This window comes from Bidens hawaiensis, unplaced genomic scaffold (genome assembly GCF_021521415.1).
Source record: "Bidens hawaiensis isolate Kalapana, Puna unplaced genomic scaffold, B.hawaiensis_p1.1 tig00031541_1, whole genome shotgun sequence".
In the NCBI taxonomy this organism is placed as follows: Eukaryota; Viridiplantae; Streptophyta; class Magnoliopsida; order Asterales; family Asteraceae; genus Bidens; species Bidens hawaiensis.
Window position 1 is genome coordinate 184,301 of NW_027495342.1, and position 10,251 is coordinate 194,551.

General features: G+C 42.7%; 1 pseudogene; it reads left to right on the forward strand.

Annotated features, from left to right (window-relative positions):
* Positions 1–1,333: 1,333 nt before the first annotated feature.
* Positions 1,334–9,986, forward strand: LOC143582378 (eukaryotic translation initiation factor 2 subunit gamma-like; annotated as a pseudogene).
* Positions 9,987–10,251: the final 265 nt, after the last annotated feature.

Here is a 10,251-nt window from a genome sequence, read left to right on the forward strand (position 1 = left end):
TTTGGCTCGCATCCGCCGTTCTTTCTTTTGTTAAATAAAAAACGAACAGTTTATTCTTTTTCTATATAAAAAAAACAACATTTTATTCTTTCTAATATAAGTAACACATTGCTACAATTTCTTTCTTTTGTTAATTCAAAAAAATTAACGTATTACATAACTACACGTGTGCAGGATAAATGTATAACCCTATCACACAAACATTTTTAACGGATATACATAACTTTATTATTCCATCTACCATCTTCTCACTTTCCAACCACTTGTTCACTAATGGCAGTAAACAACAACATCATAGCCATCCTATGTTCAATCCCGATCATCACCGGGGGCATTTGGCTATCATCCGCGCGCTGCGGCTCTGTTGGCCAGTAAACTATTACAAAACTTGAAACTATATATTAAACTTATTACTTTTCAGACTTTCATATATTGTTATGTTTTTTGGAGAGCAAGGCTTTAGTCTTTAGAGGCGGCTCGTGTATCCATAAGCGTTCATATGATGCATGTGTACCATGCATATATATTTATTTAATTTAATGATTTACATGATGACATGATCCGTAACTTATTAAGTTAAAATAAGATACTTTATATAGAATCCATCTATTTTAAGTATTTGAGAATATTCATATATGCCTTAAATATAAATGGTTATAATTAAACGAGGATATACATTTTAATATTAACATGAGAACGTAGGCACCAAAACCAATTAAAAAAAATGAGATAAGAAACAAAACCAACTACAATAAAAATTTGCATAAACATTCATTTATAATGATAAAGAAAAAAACATAAAAATTACAACTAAAGAATCAAAATAAAAAAAAATAATAGCAACAAATATCAGCAAATACTTATAATAGTAAGAGAAAAAGAATATAATAATAACAATAAAATATAAATCAGCAAATACTTTTAAAGTTTCATAATCTAAAAATAGCAAATACGAACAAAAAATTAACAACAAACACCTACAAAAATAAACCTAATAATAACAGCAAATTAGCCCTTACTATTTTCATGTTAAAAGTAAATGTATTTGATCATGTTTTAGAATTAAATACCTATAAAATATTCAAATATTAAATCTATCGGATACTAAGATGTAAAGGAATTGAATTTAATATAATTTGTATTATGTATGAAAAAAAATAAGAAATAATAAACCGTCTTTCTCCAAAACTTGGTTGCCAAGTAATAATATTTTGTCAATCACGCTTCCTAATTTAAATCAATAACTATATAAGCTTGTTTATTTTTTGTTTCAACACAATCAATTAAAATTTCTCAATTAATCAAAGCAAAGTATTTGATTAATTTTTTCAACATATATTATCGACCACCAGTGTTTCTCCAAAACTTGGTTGCCAACAATCTGATTTCGAATACGTCAAGAAGAGTGAATATGGCTCGAAACAAACTAATGGAGCAGGATTTGAGCAAGTTGGATGTAGCAACGCTACATCCGCTTGCTCCTGAGGTCATATCTCGCCAGGCTACGATTAATATTGGTAAATAAAAATTTTATATTCCATTTATTTTCTCCTTTAAACCTAACTTCTTATGTTAACCGGAACTAACTAAGGTTTTATATGTGTTTAACTTAACAGGTTCTATTGGTCACGTGGCTCATGGCAAGTCAACAGTTGTAAAAGCATTATCTGGTGTACATGTAAGTCTTCTTGTCTTTATCATGCATCTTTTGTTTTAACGGTTTGGTTAAAATTGTCACTTTAAATAACCTGACGTTGTTATTATATATTATATCTAGACTGTTCGGTTCAAAAACGAGTTAGAGCGTAACATTACTATTAAACTCGGGTATGCCAATGCAAAGATATACAAATGTGAAGATGAAAGGTGCCCTCCACCCATGTGTTACAAGTAAGCATACATATCATTATATAAATGTACATATATGATCAATACTTTAATTTACTATATAATATTTTCTTTAAATTTTTGCAGGGCCTATGGAAGCGGAAAAGAAGATAATCCTCCTTGTGACGTGCCCGGATTTGAAAACAGCAAGATGAAGTTAATGAGACATGTATCCTTTGTCGACTGTCCGGTAAGTATTATAAAGTATAAACCATTAGTATAAACCATTAACCATCTATCTTTTCTTGTTTAATATTTACATTATGACCCTTGAAATACGTAGATTTGGAATTGGTATAAACGGGTTCGGGTCAGGTCTGGGTTGAACTCGTGAACCCGTTTAGCTAAACGGGTTGGGTTCAGGTAAATCCGTTGGGTTTGTGGGTTAGTTTAATTATTTCTTATTATATGTTTCTAAAATGTGTTTTTGTAATAAATTAAATTGGTTGAATGGTTGCCAAGATATAAATTTGTACTTTTTTTTTGTTGTAAAATATAAATTTTAAGTATTGATATGTGAAAACAAGAAAAAAAAACTTTCATGTCAAATGGGTCATGTTCAGGTGTCTTTTATCTGATTTTGTCATGTTCGGGTTCATATCAAATTTTCGAGTCTGTGTCAGGTTGGACCCTGAAGAGGTAGGTCCCAGCAGAGGTGGTTAGGACCCGCAAGACTCCCTTAAAAGGAGACGTCTGCGCAGTTGAAAACGCAAGACTCCTTAAACGGACGTCTGCGCAGTTGAACCCGCAGACTTCACCATAGGGACGTCTGCGCCGCGACCTACCAAACCCGCAGGACCCACCACGCTCAGAGTTGTGACGACCTCACATGCGGTACGCAAGCTGGTCTCGCAGGAAATGCCTCCCTATGGTTTCCAAGTATCCGCCTGTTCCCGCAGGTACGGATACCCGCCATTAGGGACTGGCCACCCGCGCAGCATGGCTACACGCATAAGGCTCAAACTCATAATAATTCAGTAGTCACCTGAAGAAGGAATGAGCAAAGCCGGGAACATTCCCGCATAAAGGCGGGAGGGGGAAAACTCCCGCCTAAATGAGCCAGTCCGTATAATAATGGAGGATCTTTTGTGTGATACCTGACGAGGTATGGACAAAAGATCTGACCAAGGATACGACAGCTCACTGACAGCAGCATGGCAGACAACACGCCACAGCACTGTGACCAATAGCCGCCGCCTACTCACCAACTCCTGCCATACCACGTGCCTAGCCTGTAGTTGGTGGAAAAGGAAAAGTGAACAGCACGCCTGGTCACTATCAGCCGCTGCCTATCCACCAATTACCAGCAGAGCACGTGTGTAGGCCACAGTTGGCAGAGTACTAGGCCGGCTAAACCTCCTTGGAAACCCACCTTCGGCTATAAAAGACATCAAATGGTATTATCATTTCATCATCTAATATCTTGTATAATTTACCTGATAACTGCTCTAGTATTAATAATATACTTTTATATTCAAAGAGTAATATAGACTGATTCTCACGCCGGAGGGTGGTCACAAGGAGGAACCCCCCCCCCTTTCTTAGTGACGAGCTCACGGTGTCTGTTTTGCAGGTTATCGGAAGAACCATCTTGCCGGAATTAACCCCTCGTGGGAAACGTCTATCTAACCCTCAGGTTACTCGTAATCAGTCGGGGTTCGACTGGTGTTTCTTCATTGGCGCCATCCGTGCATAAAGCTAGAACTTTATTTTTCTCCAGTTTTTTCAAAATTTCTGGAAAGATGGTTAAGGATACTCCGGTCCCAAAACCGAGTAACCAAGAGACTCCGGTAATTACGACCCCAGCTATAAGGGGGAATACCGAGTACACAAACTTTACGAACACTACCCCAGCTACCCAAGCCGGGGCAAGTGAAGTAAATAATCAGACACTGGGATTCACCGATACCCAGTTAGAAAATCAACAGACGAAGCTCCCATGCCAAACACTCGATGAGGTTAAAGCGTGGGCCGAAGCACGTCAAAGAGAGTTCCAAGCTGAGTTGGATGAACGTTTACGTTCACTCCAACAAGTGGAAGAATTCGAATACGACGATGATTCGGAGGAATCCGAGGAAGACGCGAACCCTCGCCATAGGGCGAAAGGGAAGCGTAAAGAAACGGATTCCCAACCGAGAAGGCGTTTTGGAGAAGCATTCAGTCCAATAAACGTGGGCAACAGCCCACGGGACTTCTCCAAAACATTCACACCAACTGCGGCAAGGGCGGGAACGTCCAAATTCGCAAGGGACATTGCGGAAGCAATCGCCCCAAGAAGTGCCAAACAAATGTCCAACATAGGCACGTACGATGGTATTTCTGACCCTGACGATCACTTGAACAGATTCATCGCGGGGGCGACCGTCAGTAACTGGACGGAACCCACGTGGTGTTATATGTTCCAAATGACGCTGGTCGGGGCAGCTAGAGCGTGGTTCGACCGTCTGCCGGTCCACCACATCTACGATTGGGCAGACTTCCAACAGAAGTTCAGCCAACACTTTAGTCAGCAAAGAAAATACACTGAGGAGCAGTGGACAATCCTCAAGTGTGTCCGAGAGGAGGAAGAATCTTTGCCTGACTTCATCACTCGCTTCAACTAGAAGAAGCTAAGCCTGGGCAACGTTAGCGAAGATCTCGTTCGCGCCGCTTTCATCCAGGGCGCAAACGATCCGGAACTTATCCGCACCCTAACGGGCAAAGATGGCATGCCATCCACATGGGATGCCATCATGACCGCAGCTAAACGCTTTGCGGAAACTGAGAGGCAACTGGGCAGAGATCTTCCGCAGAGCACGAACCTCTACACCCAGAAGACGAGGGAAAACAACGTCCTTACCGCCCGATTGAACAAAAAACGGAAGCTGGGCATTTGGCAGTCAAGGGTAAACTTTGACACCCCGTCCGGCTTCCAACATCGGTTGGGCGGAAGAGATAACGTGAAACCGGAGAAGAACTCCAGGTGGACGCCACTCACAAAGAGTGTGTCCGAGATATTCGCCACGGAGGAGCTCCCGTGGCCGAAGGCTCCATACATCCGACATCGCCACAATGCTGACCGGAGAAAGTATTGTGATTTTCACAAAACCAAAGGTCACAACACTGAAGAATGCTTAGATGTAAAGGAATTGGTCGAAGCATTTGTCAAGGATGGGACACTCGCGCACCTTGTGGCGAAGTGAGCGTCGAGCAGGCTGATGCGTGAACCCCAGCTGGGTAAACGCACGAATAAAATCGCAGCTTCAACGGAGACTACATACTGCGTAAACAACGAGATCCCGAACAAGATACATGTCGGCTCGATGGTGCTCCCATCCAAGCCACGTCTAATGGGAGCTCAATTATACAGTTTATGTAGATCAATTCCAAATTTGTAAAGAAAAGGCCTAGAGACACTTCTAATGGAAACGATTCTCCTTCAAATTGAAGCTGATGATTATACATTTTTATTTTACGAACTTTGCACATGGAGATGCCGGTATCCGCCGCATCAAGTGAAGAATCGTTGCGCAGGGAAGGCGGCAAAACCCGCACAAACCCAAAAGCATCAAACCTTCACGCAGGTCAGTTAAAGGGGAAAGGTTCAGCCATCCCACTATGTGAAAGTGCCGGTATATCCGCATGAATCCTGGTAGAGGAAGCTGAACACTAACCTATTAACAACCACGCGTTGAACGGTCGATTCGAACACTAATGCCGGTAGTCATCGCATCAAGTAAAGAGTCGTTGCGTGGGGAAGGCGGCAAAACCCGCATAAACCCAAAAAACGACAGGACCTTCACGCAGGTTAGTTAAAGGGGAAAGGTTCAGCCATCCCACTATGTGAAAGTGCCGGTATATCCGCATGAATCCTGGTAGAGGAAGCTGAACACTAACCTATTAACAACCACGCGTTGAACGGTCGATTCGAACACTAATGCCGGTATTCACCGCATCAAGTGAAGAATCGTTGCGTGGGGAAGGCGGCAAAACCCGCATAAACCCAGAAAATGACAAGACCTTCACGCAGGTTAGTTAAAGGGGAAAGGTTCAGCCATCCCACTATGTGAAAGTGCCGGTATATCCGCATGAATCCTGGTAGAGGAAGCTGAACACTAACCTATTAACAACCACGCGTTGAACGGTCGATTCGAACACTAATGTCGGTATTCACCGCATTAAGTGCAAAAGTCGTTGCATGGGGAAAGCGGTCAAACCCGCATAAACCCAACAATTGGTAAACCTTCACGCAGACTCGCTGCATGGGGAAAGCGGCAAAACCCGCATTAACCCAAAGAATAGAAAACCTTCACGCAGGTCAGTCATAGTTATATGTCGGTCACCCTACTGAATGAAAATGCAGGTTTTAACCGCATAAATCATGAAAGGTACCTAGATATATTGACAACCACGCGATGAACGGTTAACCTATCTAGAATATGAGGAAAAGCGCTAGAATAAATTTAAATATGCATGCGCAAATCCCAAAGATTCGAAAAGTAAGCGGGAAAAACCCCTTACCCTGGCTATCCAGTTGACCATAAGACGGCTGCGGGTACAGTGTTAAGGCAAAACCCTTCACATACCTAGCACCCGCAGGGCACGGAAACCGGAAAAACCCAACTATGAAGTCGGGTGCGGGTACAGTGTTAAGGCAAAACCCTTCACATACCTAGCACCCGCAGGGCACGGAAACCGGAAAAACCCAACTATGAAGTCGGGTGCGGGTACAGTGTTAAGGCAAAACCCTTCACATACCTAGCACCCGCAGGGAACGGAAACCGGAAAAACCCAATTATGAAGCCGGGTGCGGGTACAGTGTTAAGGCAAAACCCTTCACATACCTAGCACCCGCAGGGAACGGAAACCGGAAAAAACCCGACTATAAGGCCGGGTGCGGGTACAGTGTTAAGGCAAAACCCTTCACATACCTAGCACCCACAGGGAAGTGAAGCCGAGAAAATCTTGGCATTCCACCCAACTACAAAACGGGCACAGGTAGTGTTAAGGCAAAACCCTCCACATACCTAACACCCGTAAAAAGTCATACCTCGGCACCCAATTGTAAGTCGGGCGCGGGTACAGTGTTAAGGCAAAACCCTTCACATACCTAGCGCCCGCAGGGGATTAAACGCCAGGAACACCTCGGCAACCATAAGTCAGGTGCGTGTACAGTGTTAAAGCAAAACCCTTCACGCACCTAGCCCTGCAGGGATTTAACGCCAGGGATACCTTGGGAGTAAAGTAACTAATAAGACGAAGTGCGGGTACAGCGTCAAGGCAAAACCCTTCGCATACCGAGCACTCCATGGGAATTGAAACCAAGAAGGATCTTCTGGGCTATGCTTGCAGAAACGGGATTAACATCCCCGCATAGCGGGAACGTCAAGAACTAGATTGTTTGAAACTTCAGGATGGAATTGGTGGTTATAACATGATTGATCACTATGTTCAAAACCACCAAGACCACATGGAGAATCTACACAAAAGGTTCTAAAAGCTCCTGACTTGCGGGGAGGTTACAGACATATCCGCATCATCCCATAGATCAAGCAGAACATTGGGAAATTCTGCGTGACATTGGGAAACCCGTGGGTAAGACTTCCCGCGGAAAACCCATAAAACTAAACCCTTTTCAAAAACCCTTGCTTAAGTCCAAAATTTCACCTCACTTTATTAAACATTCATGAGAAGAACATTGGACTGGGGGGACTTGAAGAGGTAGGTCCCAGCAGAGGTGGTTAGGACCCGCAAGACTCCCTTAAAAGGAGACGTCTGCGCAGTTGAACACGCAAGACTCCTTAAACGGACGTCTGCGCAGTTGAACCCGCAGACTTCACCATAGGGACGTCTGCGCCGCGACCTACCAAACCCGCAGGACCCACCACGCTCAGAGTTGTGACGACCTCACATGCGGTACGCAAGCTGGTCTCGCAGGAAATGCCTCCCTATGGTTTCCAAGTATCCGCCTGTTCCCGCAGGTACGGATACCCGCCATTAGGGACTGGCCACCCGCGCAGCATGGCTACACGCATAAGGCTCAAACTCATAATAATTCAGTAGTCACCTGAAGAAGGAATGAGCAAAGCCGGGAACATTCCCGCATAAAGGCGGGAGGGGGAAAACTCCCGCCTAAATGAGCCAGTCCGTATAATAATGGAGGATCTTTTGTGTGATACCTGACGAGGTATGGACAAAAGATCTGACCAAGGATACGACAGCTCACTGACAGCAGCATGGCAGACAACACGCCACAGCACTGTGACCAATAGCCGCCGCCTACTCACCAACTCCTGCCATACCACGTGCCTAGCCTGTAGTTGGTGGAAAAGGAAAAGTGAACAGCACGCCTGGTCACTATCAGCCGCTGCCTATCCACCAATTACCAGCAGAGCACGTGTGTAGGCCACAGTTGGCAGAGTACTAGGCCGGCTAAACCTCATTGGAAACCCACATTCGGCTATAAAAGACATCAAATGGTATTATCATTTCATCATCTAATATCTTGTATAATTTACCTGATAACTGCTCTAGTATTAATAATATACTTTTATATTCAAAGAGTAATATAGACTGATTCTCACGCCGGAGGGTGGTCACAAGGAGGAACCCCCCCCTTTCTTAGTGACGAGCTCACGGTGTCTGTTTTGCAGGTTATCGGAAGAACCATCTTGCCGGAATTAACCCCTCGTGGGAAACGTCTATCTAACCCTCAGGTTACTCGTAATCTGCCGGGGTTCGACTGGTGTTTCTTCAGACCCGTTTCACACCCCTAATATTTTTATTACTCTATTCGCAGGGACACGATATTCTGATGGCGACTATGCTTAACGGAGCGGCTATAATGTACGGAGCTTTACTTCTCATAGCCGCAAATGAACCATGTCCCCAACCTCAAACTTTAGGAACACTTGGCTGCTGTTGATCTTATGAGACTAAAACATATTATTATCCTTCAAAATAAGGTTGATCTAGTTCAAGAAAATGTAGCCCTTAACCAATACGAGGCGGTTCAAAAACTCATGCAAGGCACAGTTGCTGACGGTGCTCCAGTGATCCCGGTCTCTGCTCAGCTTGGCTATAATATTGACGTGGTGTGCGAGTACATAATAAAATGGATTCCCATTCCAATAAGGAACTTCGTTTCACCTCCGAATATGATAATAATCCGTTCGTTTGATGTTAATAAACCCGGGTCTGAAGTTGATAAGATTCATGGTGGTGTTGCTGGTGGAAGTATCCATAAGGTTTGTTTGTTCTACATAATATGTTTTAATATTAATTTTTTTAAATAATATTTAAAATATATTTATAACAATTATGCAACTAACATGGCTTGTTAATTGTTATGTACTTATGTAGGGTGTGTTGAAGGTAAACCAGAATATCGAGGTGCGACCGGGGATTATTGTTAAAGATAAGAATGGAAACGTTAAATGCAGCCCGATTTACTCAAGAATCGTGTCACTATTCGCAGAGCAGAATAAGCTTCAGTTTGCTGTACCCGGAGGTCTTATCGGTGTTGGAACGACAATGGACCCTACGTTGACCCGAGCTGACCGGTTGGTTGGTCAAGTTCTTGGGGAGGTTGGGTCACTTCCTGATGTCTTTGTTGAACTAGAGGTACAATTTTTTTTTTTAGTTATTAATAACTTAATATTGTTTTTGTAATGTTAATTAACGCGTTAGTTATTTATAAAAAATGTAGGTGAAATTTTGTCTTTTGAGACGGTTGTTGGGCGTGAAGACTGAAGGAACGGAACAACAAGCGAAGATATCAGACTTGTTAAAGGCGGAAATAGTGATGGTGAACATAGGATCAATGTCCGCAGGGGCTCGTGTTATGGAAGTGAAAGTTAAGAAAGATGAAGCAAAAAGGAATGGTGTAGCGAAACTGCAGCTGACATCACCCGTGTGCACGGCGAAAGGCGAAAAGATTGCGCTGAGCAGGAGAGTTGAGAGGCATTGGCGGTTAATCGGTTGGGGAACGATTCGAGGCGGTCTAACTCTTGAGATCCCACCCTGTCCAGTTTAGAGTTTTAGACACATTTTTTAACTAAAGTTTTGTCTACGAATGTTTTAATGTTTGGTTACTTTTTATTAAATGTTTGGTTTTGGATACCAAAATCTTGTTATTTATAGTCTTGTTTGATTATTTAACTAGCAAAAAATTAAATAAACGCTCGTTTTTGTTGTTAAACTATCCGTAAGAAAAACGCGCATTTTCGCAAACAAGACGAAGATTGATAAAATTGTTGTAAAACTTGCAGCGAGACACGATTATTTTCACAAAGATGGAGATTCAAGCATAACCCAAAACTGTATGTATTACAGTATGGAATATTTTTATAAGATCTATTAAAATAAGAACAAATATCTAAATAT